The following is a 14,276-nucleotide window of genomic DNA, read 5'->3' on the forward strand; positions in this document are numbered from 1 at the left end:
GATATTTGACAGAATTACCAGCTTTTCTTTGCCAGTAGGGTGGAGGATTTACCTCTGGCTCTTAGCTCGAGGTACATCCTCCACCCTAATGGCCAACTTGTAGTTGGCCGGAGCAGAAACGAGGCGGTATACGTTAATACTGGCACGTTAATTCCACACCAGCCAACTCTTGATGAGGATTGTCCCCTGCCTTACCCTTAGGGTGTCTGGGAGATAACCACGGGGGCAAGAGTGCCACCACTCGCTCCTTGATACAGAGCCTTGGAGCGTTGTGTGGTTGGGCATCTAGTCATCCTCCTAATGCCTATGCCAGAGGGCAGAGGCTCATCACATGTGTGACATGAAAGCACCTGGCCCTTTAAGATACAAACAAACAAAATGTATTGCTGAATTGTATTGCATGTATGCTGTAACTCATGCCATGCAGTGTTGAACCAGTCTATATCTCAGTTTAACATTGTGTGAGTTTCCCCAAGCAGTAAAAGCCACGAAACAAAATAAATAAAGAATTACCACGGAAGCTACTGAAGAGGGAACAGTGGGAGCATACATTCATAGTGCTGTCTCTCTTGCACATGCACAAGAGGGACATGGAAATAAAAATGGCTGACTAGCTACTTAAAGCCAGTATCTGGAAGATGTGCAATCTTGGCGCTTCTCTATTAAATGCATCTGCTACAATGCATATTCAAACCCAGTCAATCCCATAGTAACAAACCAAATCACACACACCTGCAGACCTGCACAGAAAGCCTGGCCTTTGGGCATGGGAGATTGCTGTTACATTATGTTGTGTTATTAGGATTTATAGGGCACTCTTCTGCCTTTTGCATGGTATCAGGTGTTATGGCACATCTACAAGAGAGGGAGTGGGTGAAAGGAGAGAGGGTAAAATGCAAGACAGTTTTGCTGTTGTGTTGATGCATGCAGACTGAAATATCATGAGCTCTGCATAAAAGTCAGCTTCTAAGCGTTCTCTGTTGAGAGCATAGAGGCATTTCTGTTCGGGGGGGAGTGCATGTGCTCGTGATGGTAGGATGCATTGGCCCAGGGTATGGTATGAATGTTGGTTGTACAGGCGTTGTGTTCTTATGTTTGATGTCTGTTACAGGTGTGTGCAAATGCCATGTGTGGGCGCCTTAACTGGTATGTGAAACAGTCAGATGCCTACATGGGCAGACAAACATGAAAAACAATTTAGAATATCATAACATGACACATACCAAGGCATGACAAAAGTCCTCACAAAGCAATAGAGGCCATAAAAAACACAAAAAGGCCCGCCCTGTGCATACACTGGCATATAGTGCTGGCCTCCTGCAAACAGGTCCCATTTACCTTTCTCATACTGTCACTGTCAGACCTTGCTCTCCTCTCTATCGCTCTCTGTCTGTCTGTCTCTCTCTCTCTCTCTCTTACATTTTACCCTGTTTGCCACAAGGATCTGGAAATTCTCAGATGAGGGAAGTGGCAAAGTTGGGGGATTCCACTCTTTACCATAACGTTGGTGCTAAGTGTTATGGTAGTTACTGTTTCTTTTAATCTTTTGCTCTGGTCTGTTATATTTGTCTATTTGCTGTTAGGTGTTCATGTTGTCCTGGCGCCCTTAAGCCTACAGGTCCATGCTTTGCGCGATACAAATTATTAAAGTATAGTAAAGTAGGTGTTCAGAGTAATGGCTGCTTCAGATATGAAGACCCAATGGACACATTTCAACCTCCTTAGGTTGGGAAGCTGAGCCCTCACTTCCTGATGTTGCTACCACTGAACCAACACCTCCTCCTCCTCCTGATGATACAGCATTTGGGTTACATCACTCTCCTTCTCTACTGCCTTTCTCTACACCTCATGTTACCACCTCCACCGTTTCAGTATCACTGTTGCCATGTGATGTGCCAACTCCTCCTGTCTCCGTGAACTTATCACTTCCTCCTGCCCACCAACATTTCCTCTTGATGTTTGTAGCTCCTCCTGCACCCTTGATCTCATCACCTTCACCTTGAATCTCTTAGCTCTTACCACTTACCACTGGACCCCCATCTGCATCTGCCCAGCCACCTCCATCTCTCCACCATTTGCTCTCTGCAACTCTCGTCAATCTCTAGCCACTGACAGACTTAAGTCTCCTGTTCCTCCAACCGACAATGCCTCTTTGCGTCCTCTGGGATATATAGTCCTCTCCCTGGGCTGTGTTCTTGATGAGTGGCTGCACCTGTGTTTGATAATTGGGACATGGTTTGAAATGGCTGATGCTTGGTGTACATGGCCTCACTTTCTGCCTATGTGGGCTGGGCCAGGCATTGTTATGTTATGCTATGGCCAATTGCAAAGCACAGCTTCCTCCAAAAGTGGTTCCTTGATGCTAGCTCAGTTTGCCGATAAATTTCATCTTCATATGCATGGCCGTACAGAAGAGTCTTACGTTTTTTTGGAATATGTTGAATGATGGAGCTTTCAGGTGCTACAACTGGAAAAGCATGGCCACCTAAACATGAAAATCTAAAACGAGGGACACCTATAAAATCATGGGGGGGGGGGAATTGTGTTGTTTATGTGGTTGTTTTGTGTAGTCTTGTTTGTCTGTTATTTGTTTGATATATCTGGTTTGGTTTTAAGTTAATTTTACATTTTGATATGGTGGGGTATGGGGTTATGGTATGAAATTCTGCTGTATTGCTTCCTGCTATTGTATATTTTGCAGTTCAATGACTTATGATGATGATACTTCTTGTTGAATATTGTTGAAAATGAGAACTAAAGAGTTGAAAATCTCTGTTAAAAAAAAAAAAAAAATCATGATGCTGGGTTTTCCAGATGTAAGTTGCATGCGCCTTGAATTTCAAGAATACAAATGCAGATGCAGACAATTAAAGGCAGCAGTAAGTAATGCATAATGTCTTAAACATCACTCTTTATTTAAAAGGAATTCAATGGCGGGGGACCAGAAATGGAGCAATGCGAGAATACTTCTTTAGACTGAATACTCGATGAGCTGCAACATTCTGAAGCATTTGTAATTGGTGTATACAGTCATGAGGAGACCTAGGCAAAAGAGAAATGGAATAATGTAAGTGAGATGTGGGCAGCATGAGTCAAAAAATGTGGCAGGGCACTTTTAAGTGGTAAATATAAGAGGATGTCACATAGTTGATATGGGCTTCAAATGGTATTTCACAATCAAATTGGACCCCCACATTTTTAACTGCAGGTCTAGGATATGATCCCAAAGCAGGAGGCCACAAAATATCACACTAAAAAAGCTTCTACTTACCTGCAAGAACTATCACTTCTGTTTAGTCCATTTTCCTTTGAAGATAGATTGTATCCATCTGTGCGACTATAGCTAGCAAACATTTTCCATATAGGGCAAAAGAAGCTTACAACATCCAATGACCCGGATAAGAAGATGGTTATCATCAGCAATAGATATAAAAGAAAACCCCAAAAATGCAATAAGTACTGCCAACGGTTGGTTGTACATAAATATTAAAAATAAGGGGTCAAAGGAAACCTGTGGGACTCAAGACATCATCAGTTTTGCCTTGGAAAATAACTGAAGTATAAAGATAGTTTGCTGCCCATCCGCAAGAAAGGTGCCTTCATCTGGCCTGTCCGCCATCTTGGATTACACTCTGTCCTCCTAACCCCTCTCTTGTGTTGTTTGTGCAGGACCCTTCTCTTCTGTTCCTTCAGTGGGAGAATTGTCTGATGGAGAAACTCTGAAAAAGCTTTCCAAACTCTCTGAATATTCAGAGAGTGTGAACTCCCAGTGAAATTGCAACATTGTATCTCCAGCGAGGGAATGTTCTTCCTGGAGACAGTGGCGTTGTGTTGTGCACGGGTCATCAGCGAACATGGAGTGCCTCTTTAAAACGTTGACATTACTACGCTGATATTGCTTGTGAAATTGTAATAATATCAAAATGAATATTACAAATGTTGCATGAAGGAAGTTGACTAGGCCTAACGTGACATGTTTGTTATCGTACACTGAGTTTTTCATTCTTCCTAAAGAGAGCTTCAGGCTCTCTCATTTTGGTAGAGTGCTTACTACCACTGTTCCACTCAATTTCTCTATGCATCTGGGAATGGTCAAGGCTACCAGGACTATCCTGCCCTAACTCACTGGGACGCTGGGGAGGGTCAAAATTACCAGGATGGCCTATGTATCCTCTGAATACCATTACCGGAGCACCACTGTCTCGCGATAGCACCCAATCGCCTCAGCCACATCCTTCTGAAATCCCTAGAATCAGGCAAGAGAATTCATCACAGGGTGTTTTCTTTATTAGTAGGATTTCGTCCACTACTTGTTATGTGTAGGCAGGGGATGTGCCAGATGTGAATGTTATATGTTTCTGGTGGGCTTGTACTATTTATATAACTTGGTATTTTGTCTACACTTTTAATTTTGCAGTGTTCATTAATATTTGTTATCGTTGTAACGCTCACCTGGTATCCACGGGGACGTCACTCAGCCTGTTCTGACCTCTTACGACCTTGAACCCTTCCCTGGAGTCTACTCGACTGGAGACTGGGCCTTGTTTTCTTGGAAAGTGTGCTCTCCATCCTGCTTTCAGCGCAGGGGCATGTTGATTGATGCGGGCTCGTTGCTAACTAGTTACTTCACTGGCAAGAGTCCGACAGGTAAGTATAAAGAGTCTTTTGAACAGTTCTCTAACTTCGTTCCTTTCCTTCCTTAGATGATGGCCGGAGTCCGGGGATGGCGACGTGCTGCTGAGATGAGTAGCGCTGAAAATGAGTGAGAGCGTGATGTGCGACGTGACCCTTTCGTATTTGTATTGAACTGAGTTCTTTTTCTGTGTCTTTTAGGTGCTGCGACGTTTTCAGCATGGATGCCGGTTATGAAGAAGAAATGCAGTGAGTAAGCGCGGTATGCGGCGATTCTAGATGTTTCCACGCTAACCTGGAGTGTCTTTTCCCTCTTGCAGATATATGAGAAGTTCCGGAGACAGAGTTCCCCCAGAGCGGCTGGGATTCAGGTAAGCGTTTGAAGCTCGTACAGTCTTTAAAAAATAAGCGAAGATTTTCTGAATGCTTACTAATGCCTTTTTTCTGTTCTTTTCCCTTTTCCTTAGGAAGCAGCGTGGCAGGATGGGAATGACATGCCGAAGATGCCCGCAGAACAGAAGGAGCGATGAATGATGGCAGAAGCGCCGCAAGGTAAGGCTGTTCCTAACGGTGTTCTTGTTCTTGCAAGAGCTGAGCGCAGAAGAAAGATGCAGGCCTACTGGAGACCGATCCGAACACGATGAGTGTCACGCTGCAGGTGCAGAAAACACAAAGCATGTTTCTCAGCCTGGGCGCGGCTTAAATAGTCTCTGAACCACACCCAAAAGACTAGACTGTACATGCAGTTCTGGGAACCGAAACATGTGGGGGCATCCATCTTGTCCCCATCAATGCACTACAAGTTCAATCCCCAATGTTATCCTATGGGATAGATTGAGTCTGGTGCCACAAGCGCCGTGTTTGACACCAAGTGGGTCTTTGGAAGGATGGAGAGGCCCTTGAGGGCCATGTAGGTGATTGTGGCCTGGCTCCAGCCTGACATCTTGGAGGGCTGGGGACATGAGGGGCAGGAATCATGACAATCGTGCTTGTCTGCTTTAGTACATTTTGGTATACTAAGTCATGTCGGTCATGGAGATGAAATCACCAGACAAGATGCCGATATGCATTCTACTTGAGTTTAAAAAGAGATTTTTACAGGCTTGGGTCAAGTCCCTTGGCTAGATTAACTAAAGTTCAAAACAACTTTAAGTGCAAAAGTCAGCTTCTTTTCAGCCCTGAGCCCTACCAAAGATTCCCAGGAGATATTTCTCAGCAAATTCCTGTCACTAAATTCTCTGGTTCCAAGATCATGTCATAATGCAGAGGTCACTGGGACATCTGCCCTTTTCTGTCATCCACGTTTCTCAACGTAATTGCTGTGCCCTGGTGCATATTCCTGATTTAAGATGATTTGATTATATTCCTGGTTAATTGTTCTTATTTTATGTTTCTCAGGCAAAGAGCTGAGGGTTCAGGCTAGCTGTGTGGCAGTTCCTCCTCATCTTGTTCATCCTCCTAATGTGCTTGATGCCTTGCAAGTGTGGCCAACTATGCTAACATTTCTTTGCTATTATTTCCTAAATTCAATAACCTTCTCTCTTGCTTTGACCAATCTCTATTTCCTCTCTTTATTCTCTCAAAGTTCCCTTTCCCACTCCTCGTGTTGTTTTACTCTCCTCTCCTGTGTCTTGCTCCTCTCACCTCAGTCTGATCTACACCTTAGTAAATCTCCCACTAATGCTTGAATCCACCTCTCCATTTTCCATCCTTTGGCCCAACAATTCTGGTCCCGGAGCTTGTTTTCTTGTGGCCTCTAATATTGGTCTGGGGATATTTAATGAGCAAAAGACCACTTTTTTGATAGGGGCTTGTGGGATGTGGTCAGAACATAGTAAGAATAACAGTTTCCCAAAAAACAAGCTACCTATTGGTGTCACACACTTAGACTCTAGGTCTAGACAAGGATTTGGCACATCTTAGAGAAAATCTTGTGTTGAAGCAAATATCACAAGATATAACACATAAGCTAGTATTTTGCCATAAATATATTAAATTTTATTCATCTTCATAAAATATTGAGCCCAGTGGGTCCAATTATTAAAAGAGAACACAGAACAATGGAGATCAATCACAATTCTGTTAGACAGCACAAAGTATTCCTATAGAGATGATTATGTGAGTAAACTTGCTTCATCCTGTTACTATATCAAGAACACTATTATTTAATATATTTATGGCAAAATACTAGCTTATGTGTTATATCTTGTGATATTTGCTTCAACACAAGATTTTCTCTAAGATGTGCCAAATCCTTGTCTAGACCTAGAGTCTAAGTGTGTGACACCAATAGGTAGCTTGTTTTTTGGGAAACTGTTATTCTTACTCTAATATTGGTCTCCTTGCACCTCTTCGCCATTGGGCATTTTTCTGTGTACAAGCAAAACTCCTACACTCACCTTTATAACCTTCTACTTCTTCCCCAGTTTGGGTCCATCAATTTTTCGGATTAATGCACACTTCTTCACCCCTTTGGGCACGTTCCTCCTTATTACTGTCAAGTCCTGCACCACTTTTGATCCCTCCCCACTTCAGGATACTCTCACCACTTTTACCCATTTGGGCACCACATTGCTTCAAATTATTCTCCATATGTCCACCCTTTTGGGCACCATACTCCTCTAGGATAATACCACCATTTTTGGCCACCACTCACACACCCTTTGCCTCTTGGTTCATGCCAACCTTATTCTAACTTTGCTCTCCTGAGTCTCTTTGTTGTCAGGGGCGTAGGTGACACATACAATCTGGGGGGGAAAGGGGACTTTGCTACAGACACAAACGAACCACAGAGTAAAATCTGCCATTTGTTTCTAGAGTGAGGGATGATTATGCTCATTTGTTAAAAAAACAAATACTTTTTTTTTGCAGAGTTCAGTATGCATCAGAAATGCTTTCTGTTAATCAACTTTACGAACTTAATATGCCGTGTAATCTGTCGGCTTTGCTGTGTGAATACGACTGCTGCAAGTAATCAAGAATTGCTTTCTTCAGGCACATGAGTTTCACTGTTTCACTTCAAAGTTCCTTTTTGAACTAATGACATATGAAGCACAATGTTATGATGCGCTCAGCATATTTATTTATGAAGTTTTGGTACATGCTCATTGCAGTTACTAGCTTTCCATCACTTGACACTTGCCTAATACTGCAACGGGCTCAAGAGATTCAGTGCTAGGCTCTTGTTAACATCTCTGGCAGTAGAAACAAAGGGCCTGAAGCGTTTTACAATGGAGGAATCCCGTTAAAAAACGCTTCGCAAATCAGGCCCAGAGAGCGCTGAACAATATAGGATGGTAGGTAACACATACTAGCTTATTTGAGAATACCATGACCGTAGGGAGCAGGACTCCTGACACTTGCACATTTAACATCATGTTATTGACTGCACTGCAACCTGGTCAATTTGCACAATGCTCGGAATATAGCAATCGTTGGGGACATTAACAGACGGGCTCCTCCAAGCCACTGTTACGAAAAAGAAAGGAACCTTTGTGTAACGATGTAATAATATGCGGCAAAAAAGATTGTTTTTCTATTTGCTTTTCCCACTAGGTCCTCTGCATGTACACGGCAAGAGAAACAAACATTACCCTGATGGACTCCTACCCAAAACGTTAACTCACTGCGATCCTTTTGACCACTCTGTGAATGGAAACAGATTAAAAAATAAAATGCCTGAGAAAAGAGCATTCAAACTATGTTTTCCGGAATTTCCGTGTCTCTTGCCAAATTAGTCTCAGTTAAAGGGCTACAGTGAGGTGCGATTTTTAATTGAATTAGGCTCTGCAGCTCTGCAGCTTAAATACTTACCAAGGTTTTAAAATTATAATCCCAATAAAAACAAAGAAGGAACACTGTGAGATGATTTACTGGTCACCTTATTCGTCAAACCGAGCCTTCACCTTTCAGGCGTGGAGTGATGTGTACACAAGTACACAAAGTGACTCGTGTCAGCGATGCACAATGGAATGATCACACACTAAAAAACACTTCTATTGAACGGCATTTTATCATTCCTACACTGTCAGGTAACAAAGGAAGAATAAGTCAAGGTAGGATGTGATTTTTTATTCTTTTTACAAAAACGTAACGACATTGACATTTTCTTGGGCAGTGCTGCAGCCTGCAGAATCTGACGAGTGGGATTCTGAATATAAACGCACGCCCCCCAGAAAACAGCATTTTATATTCTCAATTACTGCACCTGCATGTCCGACAATATATAAAAATGTACACAGAAAGCACATTAATGTTGCAACTATTTGAGTGCTCTGCTGCAACCCAGTGTGACAAGTGGCAAAGGGGTGAAGACAATACTGGTGATGCCAAAGGGAGATTCCTCCCGGAATGGTGTCACTTTTTGGGGAGGGGGTGGTTTCTCAATTAAGAAACATTTCAGGGTCAATCGCTAGAACGTTTGGCTGAAAAAATAAACCCACCCATGTCTCCAACACTCAACCGCTTCAGTCCTGGACTTAAATTTTACAGAGGAATGGGATTAGCTGCTAGCATCTATATGCATATACACACAAGTCGTAACGACTCCCTTCTAGAGATGGTTGTTTCTGTGTGGCACAACCGCAAAGCATGCTGTGCCTGAAGGATCCTGCTTGCCTTGCAGCAAGGGCAGTCTCAGCACGATTTGAAGTCCCTTCCAGGGGAGATGCAGTCGACTACAGACTGCAAGCTAAACTGAGGTTGGAAAAACCTCACTGCAGATCTTCCTTGAGGAAATACACGGAAAATGTAATCCCAAAATACCCACATTTGTTATTTAAGAGTTAGCACCAAGTAGAAATAATCTAATCTGCCTTTGGCTTTTAAAAGTTCTTATGGACATGCACACCCCAATGCTCCATCTGCTTAGCCTCTGCTGTCAATGTGGGGATTGCATGGCGGTACACGCGTGCTCCTTTTCAGCCACCCATAAAGCGGGGGGGCTGAGATTATAGCGAAATGAAGGTACTGTCCTTCGGATGGTGCTGCCATTTAACCCATCTAGTATCTCGCAATCATGTAGCATATTATATGTTTTTCCCCACACTACTACTAACCTTTAGCTTATCTTGGTCTCAGACTCAGCCTGGCTCCAGACAGGAATATGCAGCAGCAGTGACAGTGCACAAGTCACACCTCGGAAATTCTGGGGGGCAGGGGGAGAGATAAATGCCATTATATCGCCAAGCTTAAATTGTGGGGGGGGATTTTTCCCCCTTATCCCCCATGTCCTACACCCATGTTCACTGCCCAGTTTCCAGTTTATCCAGCTTCTTGGATCAATCATACTGGGTCTTAATTAAGGTTTATTCCCTTCTGTTGGGGGGGCTCCTCAATCATCCTCCTTGTTCTTTATCCACTGCAGTTCTCCCCGGTCTGGCTACATTCAGTCTCCTGGATCATTTATCCAGTATCCTTGTTCTCTTTTTTTAACTCTCTCAGAGTCGCCTTTGCCAGTTCCCGTAGACTGCCCAGACTAGGGTTGAATTTGCACCACAGCTTTTAAAATACCTAATACATATTCAAAATGTTGTGAGAAGGAGTGGATTTCTTGGAGACATTTTTTTTCTCTGAATCTTCGCTGGCTTTTGGTCGCTGGCCTTATTCCTTTCCCCTGAGACCATAAGGCGGTCTGAACAACAAACATGCAGCAACGCCATGTAAAGCCCATTTGGGCTGCTTATGTTGATTCGTTATTTGATAATTTTTTATTCATCTCGATGTCACCTACATTCCATCACCAGAATAGTGCAGCAGGGATGTAGTAACATCAACTGTGGGCTTTGCCCATGTGAATCAAGCAGTGATCACTTCAAGCATCAGCATAGACCAGTGAGGCTGTTCAAAATCTTGGGCCATAAACATCCTAACATGGCCGCCGCCATTACACGCACAGGAGTGCACCAACAGCCCGTCCAACAACTGTTGTGATTGGCCTGAACTACCATCTTACAGCCAATTAGGGAGCCAGCAGGCATGAGCCGGACCTCAACAAAGGCCCACACTAAGACCTCTGTCTGGCCGGTCTGGCCATCGTGACTGTGAGCACAGTGCCGCATTACTTTGCCCCCCCCTATTCAGAGTACGCTGCTCGAATTTCTAGACCAGCAGGTAAGTGCTGACCATCAGTGCTTTCCCAACTCCACTGCCATGTTTCTCACTGCGCCCATTGGTTTACCCACCGCACTTGGCAGCCTACTATCCACTTCCCCCTCCTTATGTGCATACCTGTGTGTCCTCACCTTCTTTTTCTTCACTATCTACCCTCAAGCAGCCTCCTACTCACTTTCAACTATAATTCGGGTGGACATGCATCACTCTGCGTTCTTGCAGCATGCTGTGGACTGTCTGCCTTCTACCTGGTGCCTGGCTTTCACATTAGCCCACTCCTTTCTGAGACACTAGGCCTCATTACAGGGTTGCCGCCTGACTTCCTGGTGCCACCGCGATATTACAGCAGGCAGCGCAAACGGTAAATCCCATTTCCATGGAAATCTCAAATTTGGGCATTCTGTAATTCCCGTGACAGTGTTATAATTTTAGTTCTTCACCTGACTCCCCCCTGTCTCATTCATGTTGTGATACCACTGCTTGATTTAACTTAAGCCCTTTCGCCTTGGACTCCTGACTTACTGTACTTCCGTTTCATCTCCCCTATTTTGGCTGCTAGGCCACCTGTACTCATGGTGCTCTCTGTCTCGCCTATCACCTCTACCTGTTACTCGATCACCTATCCTACCTCTCTCTTGAAGTCTGGAAGGAAAAAGTTTAAGAAAGCACTCCTGGCCTCCAAACCAGGCCTCCCCATTTACTGATTCCATCCAGACAGACTATCACTGACATCCTCTTTGCTGCCCCTTCTCCTGCCCCTTCTCCTGACCTATGGACTGCCCATATGGTCTCTATACTATCCCTTTTTTCCTCCCCACACATTAACGGTGAAACAAGATGGGAAGTTCTCTTGGCATACTTCTCATCATCTATGTGCATCATTAATGTCTACCAAAATGGCACTCTCATGGTCCAGGTCTCTCAGCCCAACCTTCTCTCCTTCTTGATAGACGTCTCTCGTCTCTCATTAACTTCCTCCTCTCTCCTGCCACTCCTCCATCTACCACCCTTCTGGCCTCTCCGCCCCCACCGACGGGCGCATCATGTCCCTGTGCCCCACCTCAGAAGCCCTTTAAAGGTGCCAACCAGCTTCACTTAGCTATCCTCAATTCTCGCTTTGCTGTTAAACACTCCTCTGACATCTGTCACCTCCTTGAAGACTTTGACCTGGACGTTCTTGCACTCACTGAGATGTGGTTCAATGCCAGCTCTGCTTTGAAAACTCTCCTTCTTGAGGGCTATAAGATCCTCTCCAAGCCCAGGACTAACCAGTCTGGAGGTAGAGTTGCCTTTCTCTTCCCTGAATGGGTCCCTGCTACTATCCCACTCAATCTTACTCTTTCTTTGAATGTCTCGTCTATAGGCTGGGTGTCTCCCACCCTCTCCCTCTCTCCCACCACAATCTATAGGCCCCCTGGACCTACCCCTTTTTTCCTCTCTGAATGGGCTGACCTCTCCTGACCTCCTCCCCCAAATTTATCTTCCTTGGTGACTTTAATATTCCTCTAGACTCTCTGGATGCAGTACTGTACTCTCTTTCCCTCACAATTCTTCCTTCCAGCCTGACCCACTCTGCTGGGCACACCTTGGATGCTCTCATCTCAGCAGACATCAGACTCTCCAACCATCTAACTACCCCTCCCTCGTGGTCTGACCACACTCTCCTCTCCAATCTGGAGCTCCCTGGACACCGGCGATGGCTCTGCCCACACTGTCAGTCTCCTTCTCTATCATTCAACCAATGAAGCGTGTGTCAGTCGCTGCATTTGCCGCCACCATCATTCCTCCTCCGACCCCTGCTTTTGACTCTCATATTGACTCAGCACTCGCTAACCTCCATCTCTACATCACCAATACTCTGAACATCACGGCCCCTGTCATGAGGATCCGCATGAAGCCTGACTCCAAGTGCAACTCTTGGTATGACTCTGACTTGGCCACTCTGAAACACAAGTGCAGAGTTACTGCGTGGGAGTGGCAGGCCTCAGGCTCATCCTCTGACAAATTGGCCTGCCGCCTGCTCCAAAGGCAATATCGACTTTCCATCCACTCTACGAAGAGGGCTCATGTCCAAGCCCACATTTCTGGGGCCACCAATAACACGGGTGAACTCTTCAAAATCTGCAAGGAACTTGCCAATTTTAGGGCAGTCTCCTCTTTATTTTCTTCCCTCCCAGGCCCTCTGCACTACACTCGTCTCCCACTTCCCCACCAAAACTCAGGACATCCTGTCCTAATACTCCTTTACTCCCCTCCCCAAACCCCCTATGCTCTTGCCTCCCTTGGCCCCCCTCTTACCCTCCCAATACTCTCCTCCTTCTCTCCCATTTCGCCGGATGGGGTCTCTAGAGTAGTCTGCTCTACGAAAGTCTCCTCCACACAGGTGCCACCCTGCTCTTCCAGAACTATCAAGGACAACATCTCTTTTCTCTCCTCTGCGTTGGCGGACTTCTGTAACCGTTCCATTGCCACTAGTTCTTTCCCACAACCCCTCAATCACTCCCTTGTGCACCCTCTCTCTCCCTGCTGACCATTCCTGCCCGACTATCGCCCTATCTACATCAACCCTTTCCAGTGGAAACTCCTGGAGAAGTTGGTCATCCCCTAACTGGCCCACCACACCAAATCTGCTGTCTGTCTCCACAACCACCAGTCTGGCTTCAGAGCATCCAGAGGCATGCAAACTGCTCTCTTGCACACTTGTGAAGTCCTGCTCTCAAATCTTGATCCCAACTCTCCCTTTGTTCTGCTCCTTCTCAATCTTTCCTCTGCCTTTGACACAGTCAATCATGCCATCTTCATAAATTGTCTCTGTGATACCCTAGGCAACACAGACTGGGCACTGGCCTGACTGACATCCTTCCCGCATCTCTCCAGCCCTAAAATCTCTCGACTGGTTCCTGGTGGCTGCACGCATCAAATTCAGACCCTCTGCATCATCTGTCAGGCTTTCTGGGCCCTGTGACCCCGCTACATCCAACTTTCTTGCCCTAAATACCTCCCTACTAGAGTCCTTTGGCTCTCTAGCTCAATTTCTCTGCAGGTCAGATGTTTCTTCAAGCAGAAAGTGGGGGTAAATCTCTTTCTTCTGCAGGAACATCCCCCAGGAACGGACATTCCTGCCCCTCTCAGACTTCGGATCTCCTTCAGTTCCAGAAACACCTCAAGACTTTCATTTTCTCCTCCTCCTTCCCTCTCCTCCTCCCTGCCTAATGTCTCCCTGCCGCTGTGACTGGTGCCTGGTTCCTTATGTGCCTTTACAGGGGCCAGACCATCCTCATCCAGTCTGCTCCAGCAACCCTTAACCAGCACTTGCCCTCTGACACCCTTCCCTCACTAGCCGGAATTTGGCCCATCTGGCTGACCCTTACCCCTGGTTCCCCCTGGCACTTGACTTCCTGTTCTCCCGCTCAACACTTGCCCAGCTCCTGGGGCCCCTGCCTTCCTGCACTTCTCTCTCCCCCTTCCCTCATCCCAGCCCTTCCGCCCTGACCTGCCCTCTGCCCCCTGCACTCATTGTCACTGCTCTTGCA

This window comes from Ambystoma mexicanum, chromosome 1q (genome assembly GCF_040938575.1).
Source record: "Ambystoma mexicanum isolate Mex_15411 chromosome 1q, UKY_AmexF1_1, whole genome shotgun sequence".
Lineage (NCBI taxonomy): Eukaryota > Metazoa > Chordata > Amphibia > Caudata > Ambystomatidae > Ambystoma > Ambystoma mexicanum.